At 35.7% G+C, this 16,477-nt stretch overlaps 1 long non-coding RNA gene across 9 annotated transcripts; it reads right to left on the bottom strand.

Moving 5' to 3' along the window:
• Window positions 1-2,637: 2,637 nt before the first annotated feature.
• Window positions 2,638-6,234, bottom strand: LOC110915754. 9 transcript variants are annotated; one of them, XR_004862378.1, is made up of 7 exons: window positions 6,040-6,232; window positions 5,529-5,888; window positions 4,802-4,867; window positions 4,222-4,280; window positions 4,047-4,130; window positions 2,859-3,944; window positions 2,638-2,777 (listed from the first exon to the last, which is right to left on the bottom strand). It is a non-coding gene; the product is annotated as an uncharacterized LOC110915754 (long non-coding RNA). The 9 variants fall into 9 exon arrangements; XR_002579212.2 differs by lacking the exon at window positions 5,529-5,888 and having other exon boundaries at window positions 2,859-3,137; window positions 3,796-3,944; window positions 6,040-6,217; XR_004862380.1 differs by having other exon boundaries at window positions 2,650-3,944; window positions 5,529-5,572; window positions 5,678-5,893.
• Between the last annotated feature and the right edge of the window lie 10,243 nt (window positions 6,235-16,477).

Raw genomic sequence — 16,477 nt, 5'->3', positions numbered from 1 at the left:
GTAGATTTCTTGTTTTCTTACTTTCTAGGTTAGATTTCTTCCGATTCTTCAAGGAAATTTTTAGGGTTCTCTTCATAAACAAATCGAAACCCTAACCCTTGTTGAATCGAAGTATCGTGAACACCCGGTTGACTTTCAGACCCCTGTTGACCCAATACTTGTTAAACTTTGGCAAAAATCAGGTTGTTCTAAGTACAGGGGTCGAAATCTGCAGACACTGTGTCGCACGGACGTTCCTTAGATGGAACGATCGTGCAATTCCGGCTTGTTCATGATATCTGCAGTTGTTCAGTGTTGCACGGTGGTGCCACAGATCGCACGCCGTGTAGTTCCGACAATCTCTGGGCTTGGTCTGTTAGTTCTCGGAGACGCACGACCGTGCGTCTCAAAGAACGACCATGCCATTTGCCCAGTTCAGTTGGACAGAAGCTTCATAATTTGCTGCTCGGCTGTTTTCAATTCAATTTTCTCCTGTTTCTGTCTTTCTAACAATGTTCCCCATTACAGATGCATCATCCCTTCCTACAGTTCGATCCCAACGACGAGATTGAAGCTTTATGCATTCCAAAAAGAGACGCATTATGGGCCCGGAGGGGGCAGTTCGGAGTCCCTAGATGGCTGGATTGGGAAGTAATGCAAGAACTCAATCAGTATGACCGTTTAGAAAACATGATGAGTCGTCCACTTACAAACCTGGTTGGTTGCAACCGACCCGTTTACAGGGAGCTGACCATAGAGTTCTTTGCATCATATGCCTACGAAAAGCCGGCTGCTGCTCGACGACCCAAATTCCGCCACAAGGAGCGAGTAGCTTTCAGATTATGTGGTCGATGGCACAGGTGGTCGGTTGGTCGTTTGGGTAGGAGGCTCGGGATTTACACTAGAGAAGACATGGATGATCCCGATGTCTTCACAGAGCAGTTCACCTTCCCTTCTGATGCAGCACGGGATGCGTTTTGGGCTGCAAATGCTGTTGGGGACCCATACAACCTGAGGATGTCAAAGGCCTCACGACTTAGAGACCCTCTGGTGCGAGTGATGCACCATGTGTTTAGCCACACTATATGCGGTCGCATGGACAGCCTTGGTAACTGTCCAACACCAGATTTGATTTTTCTATACGCATTGGTGGAGAAGGCACCCATCAACTTAGCGGCGCGAATGGCTGAATACTTTGTGAAGTGCTCAGGGAGGACTTCTAACAGTCAGATACATGGCGGTCAGTATGTGACCGAAATTGCGTACAACGAACACCTTATGACTGAGGAGGTACTTCAGGGTCTCACTCTGATAACCGAGGGGGTTCATGTTGACATCAGGTCACTGAAGGCGATGGGGGTAATTGTTGAGACTGATCACGGGGATAGGTTAAGGGGGCTCAACAACGAGGTCTGGGACCCGTTGCCCCCACTCCCAGAAGAGGAAGAGGAAGAGGATGTAGAGATGCAGGAGCAGCACGGACCACACACACCACCGCACCACACACCACCACATGAGCCGCAGCACCAACAGTACTACCAGCATCAGGATTGGCCTGAGTTTTATCAGCAGTTCCAGCAGATGCGTGTTACGCAGGAACAGCATGGTACGTACATCGACCAGATTAGGACCAGCCAGGACCAGATCCGGGATAGTCAGGATCAGCTCAGGGCCACGCAGGATCAGCTGAGGCATAGCCAGGAGAGCTTATACCAGGGGGTGAGTGCCGGATTTTCGTACCTATTCGGGGAGATGCACCATGCATATCCCGACTACTTTCAGCACCCTCCACAGTTCCCACCGTGGAACCCACCTGGTTATGGTGGTGCGGGCCCATCCTTCACGAGAGACGATGACGATGATGACGAGTAGGAGTTGGTGGTGATGTTAGTTGGTGGTTTTTATTATTATTTTAGTACTTGTCATTTCGGGTCACTACAAGAAAACTGGGTTTTTAGTACGCGCAAAAGCGTCCTAAAAATGCTATTTTATAGGACCTTTCATTTAATAGGACCAACGGTAAAAGCGTTTCATGTAAAGGGGTCGTAAAAAGTCCCGGAACTAAAAAAGCGTCCTAACAACTCAAATAAGATTATGAAACCAATTTTATGGTCGTGTAATATGTATTTGAACAACCAAAATAGTGTCCTAATAAAAACATATTAGGACACTTTGACGATGTTCTAATATGTTCTTACATACTTTTAATCTTTTGATACACTTACAAGCGTCCTTAGAAATTAATTGATAGGACCCTTATGATGTAACATTATGGCTAATTTAGTACCAAGAAAATGGTCCTAATATATCAAATAAGATTATGAAACCAATTTTATGGTCGCATAATATGTCTATAGACAACTTAAATAGCGTCCTAAAAAGAACATATTAGGACACTTTTATAATGTTCTAAAATGTGATTACCTACTTTTAATCTTTTGATACACATACACGCGTCCTTAAAAATTAATTTATAGGACCCTTATGATGTAACGTTATAGCTACTTTAATATCAAGAAAATGGTCCTAATATCCCGAATAAGATTATAAAACCAATTTTATAAACAGACCATCAACATATAACATCCTAATAGTTATTGTATAACATAAACTAATGAAAGAAATAAAACTTCATTATATTTCAAATAAGCATGTTCATAACAAAAACACTAACCATAAATAAGTTATAACATTATCTGACATAAAATCTTAACATTTAACAAAGAAATTAAAGCAATTAAAGAAAAAAGAAGCATAAAATCTTGAGTCATCATGCGTCCTCAATCCTCATGAACTACCTACAAATAAACCATCCATGTATAAGCACTAAGTTCCATGATATTAAAATTATTTGTATCACAAGTTTAACAAATACATACCGAGATGAATGGATAGGGCCATGCGATGGATGATGCACTAATACAATCTTGAATTGTAGAAAATAAACCATATGGTTTTACCAAGTTTTAATATTTTTTATTGGTACTTGAGCGTTTACCTCACACCATTCTGGTTCAATCTTTGTACCACCAACTAGATCATTTGGGTCCAAGCTCTAGACCCTTCCTCTTGCTATAGTCTCGGTAGAGTTTAGAATGCTTTTGTGGAAAACTTCATCTCCAACTTAGATTTTAGTTTTCAACAAACTAGGATTTTGCCTGTCGCGCGTTGCGGCGGCGCGCGACGGGTGGAAACATATAGTTAGACAAAACACAATTTCGTAAAACGCAGTGTGTAAAAGACAATTACAAAAAAAAAGTGTAAATCACAAAGGTAGACACAAAGTGTACAACACAATGACTAAGACATTTCGTAAAACACAATGTATTGGCATTTGCAAAAGTAAGAGTTGTAGTCTAGGGGTTACAATTGCAATTTTTTTAAAAGTTGGACGGGTGTAAAAATATAGTAAAAAAGCAAAATCTAAAAAAGATAGGTATGTCCATCATTTGGTATTATGCAGACGACTTCAAAGAGTCAAATCGTTAAGTTCATAATTTGGATATTTGATCTAGGTGCATGTAGTCTTTTGCTATGCTATTTTATTACTAATTTTTTTTTAAGTATTTGCCAGGTGTATGTGGACTTTTGCTCTACTATTTTATCACTAACAATTTTTATGCCATTTTTTTCCATCACCAAGAATTTGGCTTTTCATAATTTGCCAAGAAACCAAATAATGAGAGTTTATTTTCACTTCAAATAAAACATAACCCAGCAAATGACATAAAATTTAGTAAACATATTTTTTTAACAAACTTTTATATATTAAGCAAAAGGGACCAACAAGAGGCTATTTAATAAACACATACATACCTATATCACCCTATTTAGTGTCCGACGTGTAATATGTCCAATATTTACCGGGGTTGACTTATTCCTTTTCCCAACATATCACGTGATAATCTTACATATGCTTTCGCCTCCTGACATTTGTACCTTCTAGTAGTCATGTTATCTAATCTCTGCATAGATCAAAATCACTATTGTCATTACTTGGACGTTAATAAAGAAGATGCTACATAATTATATGCATATAATCGCAATACAATTAGAAGGAAACGTACAAGGATATAGTGTTGTTTGTGCCGAGTGGAAGGGAGAGAATGAAAATTAGCATCTGGAACCGCGATCACATTGTTTTAGTGAAACTGGGTAAAATCACAAAAGCAACAATATAAACACTTATTCAAAGAAAACTTAATGGATGATATAATACCAATATAATCTTTCATATTCTACCAACACTCTGTGTATAGCCACCAGCCTCCCACCAAAACTTGATAGCATTGTGCACAATTCTGAAAATAGCAAAAAGTTAGATTTAAGTAGTGTAGCCTTCAACTTAATAGTTATTTCACATGCAACTATCAGTTCATTTTTTACTAAATGGATTTAGAATACTTTCAATGCCTTGCTAAGATGGTTGTAGACTACCCGCGGAAGCAGATGACTCATTTACTCGGTGAACCAAATGTGTCAAAAACTACTCGTTTTGACTGTTCAATGTCAGGCTAAGATGTTTGTAGACTACCCGCCGAAATAGATCCACCCATTAAATAATCATTAGCTGGAGAGATTTTATTGACTTCTGTAACCCACACACACTGTTTGCATTCCAACCAAAATTGGATGTGTAGGACAATAGGCTCTAAGGAGGATTCCTAACGTTGAACTCTAGATCCAGTAATAGGTCTCTCGTATGGATCATAAGGAAACATGTATTACCCTAAATACGCAAGGCCAACTTCTAATAAGTTCAATTTCCAAGATAAATACATTAAAAAACAATAAACTATGTTATAAAGATTGAGGTCAATACCTTCAATAAGTAGGGTTAAATGCAACTGCAGCGACACCAGAACCCTAGTGTTCCTAGCTTCAGCATCTGCAACAAAACAACCCAATACAAAAAAGAACACTCAATCGAAAAGCATGACAAAAACACAAAATGTACAGTAATTCCAACAAAACAAATTACAATTCTAATGTCAAAACTAACAAACTACAATCAAAACACAAACATAACTATGAACAATCATAAATCAAATCATCACAACCGTTTTCAAACGCTTTTAAAATTACCAAAGTGTTTGTGCGTGTTGAGGTTGTAGAGATTATTCGGCTCTTTGCCAAATCTAGTTTCAAATGGTCTTAACCAGCCGCGAATGGCTTAGACCGAACTCACGCCTGGTGCCTACGTGACTGGCGCACCCTTAACCCTTTAACTACTAGCTAAAAACATTTTTTCAAAGTGCAACAAAGTAGACATCATGTCAAGAACAAATTATTAGTCAAGCTACATTCTAATCTATCACTAAAGATGATAAAAAGAAAATCATCCTACCATATAACAACCATTACACATGTCCCATTGACAGTTTACTGAACCAACCATAAATAATCTACATATATTAAGCCATCAACCACCAGATAGAAGATAGATGACATATAAATGCCCAAGAAAAATGATATTGTGTTCTACTTCATTTTTTTTCTTTATAACAATGACAAAGTTTCTCATAAACTCAATAAAATGAAGAGTTTACCTTTCTTTTCTTTACTGTTGAATCAAAACGGCTAAGCTCCAAATCTTTAATTGAAGGGAATACAAAAAAACAGATCTAAAATCCACTTGAAATTCAAAATAAATGCAATATACTTAATTAATTTAAAAGAAATTGAACAAGGGTATTACATAATTTAACTAAATTAAAAGAAACTCGATGAACATAAGTCTAAACCCTATATCTCCAACAAAACAAGCAACTTCGAACCAAACCCGTGTCAAGAATCACAAAATAAAAAAAAGAAGAGCTTTTTCTTGCAAAAGGGATAAAATTCCTAAACTATTGGGTTTTTGCAAAGCATGAAATTCTTCACTCCAATTGTTTCCTATTGCTTCAGAGCTGCTCTACAAACAAAATTCACCAACAATATAACCCTATTCAAATCATGAAAATGATCTAATAAAGTAACTACGATTTATAATTATAACTTGAAAATGCTCCAAGGACACCGATAGATGTCAAAAGAAGATGAGGTTTGCGATTTCATTACCGTTTGTTCTTTATCGCAGGTTCTTAGTCGTCAAGTTCCATCTTTGTGCATGAAGGGAAAGAGAGAGGCGAGTGTTAGTTTCAAGAAACTAGGGCAAAAAGGGAAGGAGAGAGGGCTTTGGAAATTTGAGGCCAGGATCGTTTTCAAGTATGGATGAGGATTTGAATAGATGGTGTGGATAGTGATCCTTGCGCTGCATCCCTATTGGTTGTGGTTTTTTTATTTTAATGGCAAATTTGAATCACTGATGGATCACTGGAGTATCATGGTGCCATTAGCGGAACCACCCGGTCATATCCATCTCCACTAGGCTTAATTCTTATATACCAATTCAGGAGGAAACCCAATAAATATGAGAAAAATCCCTTTATGAAAATCGAACCCAGGACCTATTGGTCCCAAATGCTTATCTCACCTCCAAGAAACCAATAGGATATAAAGCTATGGACTATTGGTTGTGGTTTTACTTTTGATAAGCTTTATGAGTTGTGTTGTATTTCTATTGTAGCTTTGATGTCTTATACCTTGTGCATTATAACTTGTATTCTCTTAATTTTCAACATTGTCTCTAATATACATTATTATATATATAGTAATAGATAGTGGCAGATCAATGATATTTTTTTTTTCATTGGGGTCCATATTTTGTGTAAGAATTTTTCACAACCAAATATTAAAATTTTCAGGTCGATCATCGTAGTTGGGTCGGGGCTAGGAAATAATGTAGAAACATTTAGTGGACATGAAACCACCACATTATATGTTAGAAGTTTATTTGGTAATTAAGCGTTAAATAAAATCGACATTCAATTTATCATTTTTAAAGAAGCAAATTAAAGGGTCAATGGAGCATTATGGAATTTACTAGGCCATTTGGGCCTTTAGAGATTATATTGTATCGTAATGTCAATTATAAATAGCATATATTATTAATACAACATGTGAGGCCTTATTAGTCATGATCGTTTTTAATTGACTATTTGGCCTTTATTATGTCATGTTGGGTTTGTATATCAAGTTGTAGTGAGATCATAATGGGCAATAATATATCATAATGTCATAATGGACTATATCGGTCCTTACAATGGGCAATGACATATCATAATATCATAATGAACTATATTGGTTCTTATTAGTCACGATGGCCTTTGGTAAAACCATGTATGTTTTATTATATCATATTGGATCTTTCTATTGAGTTGTACCAAGTCATACGAGATCATAATAAGCAATAATAATTATACATGCCTTAATTGACTATGATAGCGTCTATTGAATCACAATATACCTAATAAAGCCTATTATGTTCCATAATAGCTCGTTTACAAACTAAATTGGTAAATTAAATTCAAACTTAACCAATATAGCTTATATATGTGTGTTTGTGTGTGGCACTATATTATTCAATAAAGTCACGCTCAATCGATCTTTATTTATAAATATTTATTTATATAACCTACTTATACATATTTGAGTTAGTTTTTTATATAAACATAAACTATAATTAGTGCGTACAGCTAAAATACATAAATTTATAATATAGTATTTAAGCTTATTAGTTATTACTTACCCACCTTTTCATTAGATATAATCAAATTTAATAACTTATGTAACTAATTTTGTCAAATATGTGTACACTAAAAAAAATTCCCTCTAAAACTACTATCTCTTCCTGTATTTCCCTCCAACTCTCCAATTATCACCTCCCTCCAAAAATTATAACTCAATTTTCACTCACTTCCCACCAAAAATTAGAATTTACCAACATCATGAATTTAGGTACCCTTAATCTAGAAGGAAAAGAAAAGAAATTAACTAAGAGTGTTATCAGTAAAAAATATTTTTCCTTTTAGTAAATTAATTAAAACAAAATCAAAATATTATCTATCAGTAAAAAAATCTATACTCTTTTTTGCTTTTATTGAATTTCTCAACCTAAAAATGTGAAAATTTGTGAACGAACAGGTAATTATGATACGACTATACATTACGTACATTTGAATTCAACCTTTTGAAAATAATGTTGCATTTAACATCTAAAGATGCAACATTTTAGAACAAATGTTGCATTTAGATTTTCAAAACGCAACCGTTCTAACATCATCAATGTAACTAGAGGTGTTAACGAGTTGAGTTAAGGCTGAGCTTGTTTCGTTTAATTTGCAGAGAGCTCAAGCTCGGCTAGTTTCAATATTTATTTTTAAAACTCGAGCTTGGCTCGTAAGTAGTTTTTCAAGCTTGGGCTCGGCTCGTTTATTATTAATTAATCGAAACAGGCCACCACCACCACCACTCGCCGACCACAACCACCGCTAGCCACCACCGGCCACCACCACTATTCACCACCACCAGCACCGGCCACCACCACTACTCACCACCACCACCACCACCACTCACCGGCCACCACCACTACTCACCACCACCACTCAACACCACCACTCACCGACCGCCACCACCACTCACCTGCCGCCACCACCACTCACCACCACCGCCACTCACCGGCCGCCACCACCACCACCACTCACCGGCCACCACCACCTCTCACCAGCACCACCACCTCTCACCAGCACCAGCACCCGCACCACCACTCACCGGCCACCACCACTACTCACCACCACCACCACTCACCACCACCACTCAGCACCACCACCACCACTCACCGGCCACTACCACTACTCACCACCACCACCACTCACCGGCCACCACCACCTCTCACCAGCACCACCAGCACCATCACCTCTCACCAACACCAGCACCACCACCACCACTCACCGGCCACCACCACTACTCACCACCACCTCCACCGGCCACCACCACTACTCACCACCACCACCACCACTCACCAGCCACCACCATCACCACCTCTCACCACCACCACCACCACCACCACTCACCGACCATAATTAAGCAGGTTAATAACCTAGTGTTATTATAAAACTCTAGCGAATAAATGTCCTATAAAACTTATGTTTTACGACTCAAATACCAAGTGTCCTATTACGGTGTATTATAATAACATCATAATGATTAAGCGTCCTATAAAGGTTAAAGTTATAAGACCCTAGTGTCAAGTGTCCTATTAAGTTATGTTATAATAGAACTCTAGCGAATAAGCGTCCTATAAAACTGATGTTTTATGACTCAAATATCAGCTGTCCTATTAAAGTGTATTATAATAACACCACAATGATTAAGCGTCCTATAAAGGTTAAATTTATAAGACCCAAGTGTCAACTGTCTTTTTAAGTTATATTATAATAAAACTCTAGCGAATAAGCGTCCTATAAAACTAATGTTTTATGACTCAAATATCAAGTGTCCTATTACGATGTATTATAATAACACCATAATGATTAAGCGTCCTATAAAGTTTAAAGTTATAAGACCCAAGTGTCAAGTGTCTTATTAAGTTAAGTTCTAATATGACTTCGACTAGAAAGGGTCCTATAACACTGAACATTTATGACTTAACTACAACGTGTCCTATTAAGTTATGTTATAATAGGACCCTAGATGATCAAGTGTCCTAATACGGTACCACATAATGGGACACTAACAATTAAATGTCTTATAAAGTACTTTATTAGGATCTACATTTTAAGTGTCCTATTAAATTATATGATAATAGGACCCTAAAAAATCATCCATTCTATTAAATAGTTTTTTAGGACACCGGTTTAGTAGAGTATATTATAAAAGGACCCCAAAAGTTCATTAGTCCTATTAAATAGTTTTTTAGGACTATCTTTTACAAGCGTCCCACAGAAAAGGTCCTAAAAAGCCATTTTTGTTGTAGTGGGTGTTCTTTTTGTTTAGTATGTCGAACACCCTTGGATTATATTGTATTTTCAAACACTTTACTTTCTGTCTTATCGTTATTTGGATTGGTAGTATTTATGTACATTATGGTTTATTTGTGTTTATTCTGTTACTGTTCTATTTTGCTGTACCATATGACATACTTGCAGATTTTGGCTATCAAGTCTTTGACCGGAGCATATGACAGACGCAGCTTTGGAAGTCTCGATTCATCAGATATCATCTTGAGGGGAGTACTATTATCCTTTTTCTCTATATTTCGGGTTTCGCATTGGGGACAATGCGAAGTTCAAGTGTGGGGAGGGGGTTAACTTTGTTAACTTTGTTTGTCCTCATATATATATATATATATATAAAATAACAAAAATAAAAAAATCAGAAAATCAGAAAAAAAATCATTCAAAAATACCTGTATTTTGTATATATTTTAGTAAATAAACCGGTTGGTTGTGTTTTAGAAAGCTTCGGACTTGATAAAAACTCGACAAGCAAAATATTTTTGAAAAAGGAAACCGGAAAGCGTGACAAACAAAGAAAGACTTACATGATAGTTTTCACACTTTTACCCATTCCATCCGTTACGTGAGCATATTTGAGCCTATTGTTATATATTTGTTCATTTCGGATATAGGAGTGAGCCGGATGTTATGTGTAATATAGAACTTGTCACTAGTATGCTTGTTAAAACCATGAACTTGTGGATTTGTGTAAAAGTGATAGAGGCACTTAGATTACCCCTTTGTTGTAAACCTTGTTCTTTGTGTTGTGCTCCCCGTTCACCTTATATTACCCTTTAGGATTAACCATGTCAAGTCTTCCCGTTTATCTTTGTTTACCCATATTATCGCCCACTTAGCCAAATTTAGCCTTTGTATGTTTTATACCCTTTTTAGTGTTGAAACTCGGACAAAATAATCGTTTAACTAGCGTTTGTTTCAGTTTATTGTATAGTTAGATTAAAAAAAAAACAGAAAATAAAACACCCTAAAATAGGGTGAAGTTGATAAAATCGAGCAATTTTGAACACTTAAATGTTAAAATTTCGTTGATAAGCTCGATTGCGCAATAGTCGCCTTTTTAAGGCATTTGTATGTATAGTTGTATACGTTGTTGCTAGTTAAACGCTACTACCGAGTTTTAACCATTTTCACCACTTTATATGTCTACTTCCATACCCTTCACCCAAGCCTAACGTTACAACCCGTAAAGACCTCTTGATTTACACTTATTTGCATGTTAGTTGGTGGAGACGAGATCTTATGACAAGCTTATGATATTGCATGTTTCATTGACGAGGCATTGAGTGTTTGCACATACACATTATATGTATGTTTCATAAATAAAACTGAGTGTGTGTGAACATTGTGAGTCGCGTGAAGATTAACATGTTGAGTCGATTAAATGTGAAGTCACGGCTTTTTGGTTGTCGCTTTATAATTGCATATGCTTGTTGGGTTTGAGTCTTTTGATGTTGTCTTTCGACAAACCGGCTAACCGTTTATAGTAGTTTTCAATAAAATAGTGTGTAAATTATCGTTCTTGTTTGCTTCCGTCTTTTATAGCTTTTTAGTTCAGCTTGTTTGAGGACAAGCAAGGTTCAAGTGTGGGGAGATTTGATATTCGTTAATTTACACATATTTTAGTCCCCCGTTTTACCCCTATTTTATGTGTTTTCGGCCGTAAAACCGTCATTCGGATACTTAATTATCTACATCTTTGTTTACAGGCCTAAAACAACATACCACACAAGATGATAGCAAAAACGAGGACTTTCCGGACAAAACGACGAAGCTGCGAAGATTCTGTGAAGAAAACTGACCTGGGCGTTTGGAACGGTCATGCGACCTCATGCACGACCGTGCATATCCGGTGATCCTGAATGACCCGTCAGTGAACGAGGCGTGCAACTCCGCGTGCAAGGCATTGAAGGCCAACCCGAAAAGGCACGGTCGTGCCGTATGCGGAACAATCGTGCGGATCCGACGTTCAAACAGGACCTCGGAACTAAACGACCGAAAGACAAGGCGTGCAACTAGATTTCGGTGAGGAACGACCGTGCCAACTGAAGAACGCCCGTGCGTGTCCGAAGACTAGTCAACGATCTGTGACGTCATGCAGTATGGTGGACCACCACCAATAATTGCTTAAAGTGCACGGTCGTGCGATCGGAAGAACGACCGTGCAACATGGAAAAAGCATAAAAACAGAACAGAACTATTCTATTCGCAACTCTGGAATTTTGGAGAGCTTTGCAGGCGATTTTGAGGCTCCGAAGGCTTCTGCTTTCACTCGGATTCAAGCCACATTGCCCGGTTTTGCTCATTTACTATCCGGATTCTTAATCTTGTGCTTGTTTATGGTTTGGATTTCTAATCTTTCCAGAATTTTGTTAATGTTTCAAGCATTTAGATTAATATTTATGTATTATTGTAGCCTTTGGGCAAAAACACAACAATCCCTTGCTTGATTATAACCATTAGTATGTTAATCTATGTTTGTAATGAAATTTGGAAGTGTTTTCTATGATTATCTTTGATGATTAGTTTGCAACCTTGTTATTGATATTGATTTCTTGAATATAAGTAATTGTGTTGGATGATTGGTGCTTGGTTAGGTAAGATAGTTGAAAAATGAAGCTTATTTAATCATGTATTAGTAAACTTTTAATTTGGTTAACTAGCTTAACTTGGTTAAAATGTGGGCACCATGATACTCTAACGGGTTAGTGGTTTAATAAAATGTAATTATTGTTAATCAAGAAAGCTTGCCTTCACGGAAGGACTCTAACGGGTTAGATGGTGTTGTTATGAATTCTTGCCATGATTTGTTAGCTTAGTTAGTAGTTTCGGCCAAAATTGCTATCTTGGTGAATTTATGCGCAAGATTTGTAAAATGAACTCGGTTGTGATTTAATCTAGTTTATGCTTGTCTCGGTGGTTGCATTGTGTTTATCGGTGTTGCTTTCCTTGATTAAGTGAGGTTAGAAAACTCCTAACGGATGACTAACTTATTTTTAGGAGATTTTTGTAGACATTAATCAATCGCACGTTAAAGAACAATTTTAGGTGGTTAAAGTGTGTTTATCGTTTTAACTTTCCGAATGATTGTCATGCTAGGATTCCCGAAAGGGATACTAATTGTCTTAAATTGGAAAATTGACCGAATGCTTCTAATGCCAAAACTGACTTAGTTGACATGCTGTGGTTGTGTATTAAGCAAGGCTATTTATATATAATTTACTATGTTTTATAAGTATTTGTTATGCTTACTTTAGTGTAGTTAAAACCAATATCACGTATGTTTTTACCGATAGTTTAGCGACAAAGGTCTAGTATTATTTCTCCGCCCATTTCCGTGGATCGATACTTGGTTCTTACCGATACTTTACTACATATATGACGGGGTACACTTGCCTCTTTCGTGTGTGTTTTGATGTAAAAGTAATAATCACTTTTATAAATTTAAAACCAATTCGTGTGTAATTTCATTGTAAAAATATGTTTAGTCGCGCACGTACCATTGGATTAGCTTATATTCTAGAAGTTGATAATTAATAATTAATCTTTAGTTGTTTGTTAAGTTATTTTGTATTATGGGAAGGGGTATAATATCATTGTGTGTAATGAGTAAAAAACCATCTTCTTCAAATAAGCTTATTCAAGTAAGCTAAAAAACCATGTTCCCATAAGCTTCTTGGAATTAGCTTATATAAGCTAATAAGCATAAGCTTAAAAAGCTAAACCAAACACCCATTAGTGCTTATTTTGTAAAAATAAGCTAAAAAAGCTATAAGCTTAGATAAAAAAGTTAGGCCAAACACCCCTTTAATCGGTAAATAGCGACGGTGGTCGGTGGTGTTTGCCACCGACTTTGTACTTTAAGTTATAGGGTAATATATTTTTAACACATTGTATTTGATAACTTAAAAAAAAAACTAAATACTTGGTTGTGTATAACTTAAAAAAATTGAATATGTGGTTGTGTATAACTTTTTTTCCTCGACATACCGGTATAAAATTAGCTAAAAACAAAGTTGTATTCTAAATAAAGTGTTTTCTTTCGTATCGTAACCTACACGAGTGTTGTATCAGTACCGTGACGAAACGAACCGAATCCGAGTAAATAACACTTATTTCGACTGATAATATCGGTATTGGTACGTGTATTCGTTTTTATGGGTTTAACCAATGTAAAACACTTGTGGATATCTTTTTGGATACATCACGACTTTATTTTTTTAGTTTATCTTTCGGGCGTTTTCGATATCATCGGTGCCTCGACGTTCCAAACCAATAACAATTCCCGCCGCGTAGCGCGGAGGATTTCACTAGTTTTTAGTTAATGAAGAAACCTGGAGGCCAAAAGCGAAAATTATAATGACAAAAATAACAATAATGATAATTATAAGGATAACAATAAAAAAAATTGGATTTGACATAACCTAGAAAACCTCAAACCTCAATATTTACACTATCTTTTTGAATAACTAACACACACACACACACACCATGTAATCACACTCCTAACTAGTAGTTTACCCGTCCGCTGTCCGGGTATATATGATTAACATCATCCAAACTCACTGATGTTCAGGTATATATGATTAACATCATCCAAACTCACTGTATATTTTAATATCACGATGACTACTTATCTAACTATTAAGAACATCAATAATTATGTCTATATTTAAAATAATGTTAACTTTTAATTTGATTTCGATTAATAACTACAACTCTTCTTGAATTGTCATACATACTAATTTAAAATCTTACATCTAATTCGCACAATTTAAAATATTTAATTAATTCTTTGTAATTGATTAACATAGGAATTGCTAACACCATTAAATGAAGATAAATGAGATATATCAATGTTACATGTTTACAAAAGTATTAAAAAAAACTATCAACACAACGAAACGTAGATTATATTTATGTCATGAGAATATTATTTAAGAACATCAATAACAGTGTCTACATTTAAGATAATAATGACTTGTAATAAATGATAAACATGCATGATACATCTACAAAAAAAAGCAGATAATGTTATCAAGATCTCACAAGTATATTACAAAAAAGCCAAAAAACACAATGTATACTATAATATACAATAAATCATAAACATGCAGAATACATATACAAAAAAAGCAATTGATGTTATCAGGATCTCCAAAGGATATTACACAAAAGCCAAAAAAACACAATATATACTATAATACACAATTTCGTTGGCAAAACACAAACCATTGTAACAAACACAATGACTTGTTATCCAACTATTAAGAACATCAATAACCATGTCTATATTTAAGATAATAAATACTTTTTATTCGATTGCGATTAGTAACTACAACTGTTCTTATATTCTTATACATCGAATTGTCATACGTACTAACTTAAAATCTTACAACTAATTCACACAATTTAAAATTTTTAAGTAACTATTTTTAAATTGATTAACATAGCAATTGCTAACACCATTAAATAAAGATAGATGAGATCTATCAAAGTTAGATCAACATAAACTAAATCAATTACAATTCTCTCTATGGTCGCTCGAAGAAAAGGGAGCATATGAAGAACTAAACAGAAAAGTCGGCATCATCAGTGATAACAATTACAAGCGAACCTAGAGCAGCATCGGATAGCTTGATGAAGTCCTCCACTCTCCCCCATCAGATTTCAAGAACAACGCAGAAGAGTTTATCACACAACTGTTGAAACAGGATCAGAAAATCTGCGACATCCTGGCCGATATGCAAAACAAAAGAAAGAATAAAATCGCGTGGAAGAAGGCGAGAGTCATTGAAATCTTTGGAAGTGTTAATTGTAGCGTATAATATTTTATACATATTTCACTCTTTAATCTTTCTTTATATTAATTTAATAAAATTAATATCCATTGCATACAAAGTAAACACAATGACAAGAACACATAACATAATGTATAGAAAACCCACCTAGTTGCAAAACACAATAATCAGACGCAATAACACAATATATAGAATCAGTTGCAATACCACGGCTAATATTAACACTATCCATACCACCAATATTCAAGTATTTCTTTATTTAATTAAACAAACAATCTAATATATAAAAGATAATAAAAAGACACGCAATCAACATCATATCTATCACAATCAAAACAACTTCATCATCACCGGCGTTTCATATCTCCTTGAAGATCATCGCCGCCGAAGATTTGATCGACAAAAAGGTAACTTCCGATTGTAAATCTTAACTGTTTAATTTCTATTAGATTTCTAAACCTCTGTTAGATACTTAATCAGCGACATATGATGGTTACTGCAGCGAATAACTTGTTTGTAGACGTCAAATCTGATTTTAGGTTTCAATCATCTTCAATCTCTCATATTTTATGTATAGTTGATATATATCTTATGTATTGCATATTATGGACATTGTCGAACTAATGTTTACAGTATAATGTGATAATAATATATGAAAAAGTTGCAATCAAACAATAGGGGTGTTTGGGCTAGCTTATTCTGGAGCAACTTATGACTTATTGACTTATAAAAGTTAATAAGTTGTTTTTTGAGTGTTTGGGTTAGCTTAGTTTAAAGGGTTTTGTGTGTTGACAAGCCATT

The sequence above is a fragment of the Helianthus annuus genome, chromosome 7 (assembly GCF_002127325.2).
Source record: "Helianthus annuus cultivar XRQ/B chromosome 7, HanXRQr2.0-SUNRISE, whole genome shotgun sequence".
Taxonomy (NCBI): Eukaryota; Viridiplantae; Streptophyta; class Magnoliopsida; order Asterales; family Asteraceae; genus Helianthus; species Helianthus annuus.
Note: the sequence above shows the minus strand (reverse complement) of the source record. Positions and strands in the feature narration are given on the sequence as shown.